At 44.8% G+C, this 1,657-nt stretch overlaps 1 pseudogene; it reads right to left on the bottom strand.

Annotated features, from left to right (window-relative positions):
* Positions 1-320: 320 nt before the first annotated feature.
* On the bottom strand, positions 321-1,213 carry LOC107402545 (small ribosomal subunit protein uS5 pseudogene; annotated as a pseudogene).
* Positions 1,214-1,657: the final 444 nt, after the last annotated feature.

Here is a 1,657-nt window from a genome sequence, read left to right as displayed (position 1 = left end):
AGAATAAGGACATATGTTAACAACCTGAACTCTTGCAAATTAGAAAACCTAAAAGAAATGGATAATTTTTTTCAGTATATGCCACCTACCAAAGTTAAATCAAGATCAGATAAACAATTTATCAGACCCTGTAACACTTAATGAAATTGAAGCAGTCCTTAAATTTTCCTAACCAAAATCATCCATCCAACCAACCACCCAACCAACCAACCAAACAACCAACCAACCAAACAAATAAACAGAAAACAACAGCAATAACAACAAAAAACTCAGAGCCAGGTGCTTTCCAGATTTTATTTTATTTTTTTAATAGATTTAATTCACTTTATTTTTCTTGTATAAAAACCCTTATGTGATGGCCACAGCTGGAGCCTGGGTTCTCTGAACAGACACTCTGGTGTGGGGTTTCACAAGATGGTCAGTGAATTCCTGATAAGGAGATTTGGTGAACACAGTCTCTTTCCAGAGGTCGGGAGTCAAGTAGCTGTAGGTCTTGGAGATGGCATCAAAGGTGGCCTTGGCAAAGTTGCCCAGGGTGGCAGTGCAGCCCCTGGCTGACGTGTAGCAGTCATCAATACCAGCTGTCATCAGTAACTTCTTAGGCACAGGAACAGAGACGATGCCAGTGCCTCTGGGGGCAGGGATGAGATGCACCAACACAGAGCCACAGCGGTCTGTCACTTTGCATGGGACAGTGTGGGGCTTGCCAGTCTTGTTCCCCCAGTAGCCTCTCCGCACAGGGACAATGGACAGCTTGGCCAAGATGACGGCCCCTCGGATGGCAGTGGCTACTTCCTTGGAGCACTTCACACCAAGACCAACATGACCATTGTAGTCACCAATAGCGATAAAAGCCTTGAACCTGGTCCGCTGGCCAGCCCGAGTCTACTTCTGCACTGGCATGATCTTTAGAACCTCATCCTTTAGGGATGCGCCCAGGAAAAAGTCAATGATCTCGGATTCCATAATGGGAAGGGAGAACAGGTAGATCTCCTCCAGGGACTTGATCTTCATGTCCTTAACCAGGTGGCCCAGCTTGGTGACGGGGATCCACTCCTTGTCTTCAGCTTTACCTCCACGAGCCCTGCGGCCTCGACCACGACCGCGGCCCCTAAGACCACTGCCGAATCCTCCACGGAAGCCACCGTGGCCTCCTAGTCCTGGGCCCCCCGGGTCCTCTGGGCCCTCCCGCTGCACCGGCGTTGTCTGCCATTTGGTGTTTTCCCAAAGAAGAAGAAGCACTTTCCAGATTATAAAATAATAATAATAGCTAATGCCAATACTCCTCAAAATAGAAACAGAAGGAATTTTGACCAGTCACTTTATGAGGGAGGCCACAGTCACCCTGATTCTCAAACCACATACTGACTCAACAAAGAAAAACAATTACAGACCAAATTACTGCATGAACATAGATGCAAAAATACTCAATAAAATACTTGCAAACTGAATCAAAGAACCCATCAAAAAGATCATCCACTATGATCAAGTACATTTCATCCCAGAGATGCAGGGATAGTTCAACACATGTAAATTAATAAATATAACCTGCCATATAAACAAACTGAAAGACAAAAACCACACGATCATCTCATTAGATGCAATACCTCTTACAATAGTTTGAATAATGTAAAATATCTTGGGGTAACTCTAACCA

The sequence above is a fragment of the Peromyscus maniculatus genome, chromosome 12 (assembly GCF_049852395.1).
Source record: "Peromyscus maniculatus bairdii isolate BWxNUB_F1_BW_parent chromosome 12, HU_Pman_BW_mat_3.1, whole genome shotgun sequence".
Taxonomy (NCBI): Eukaryota; Metazoa; Chordata; class Mammalia; order Rodentia; family Cricetidae; genus Peromyscus; species Peromyscus maniculatus.
This window is presented reverse-complemented; position numbering and strand designations above follow the sequence as displayed.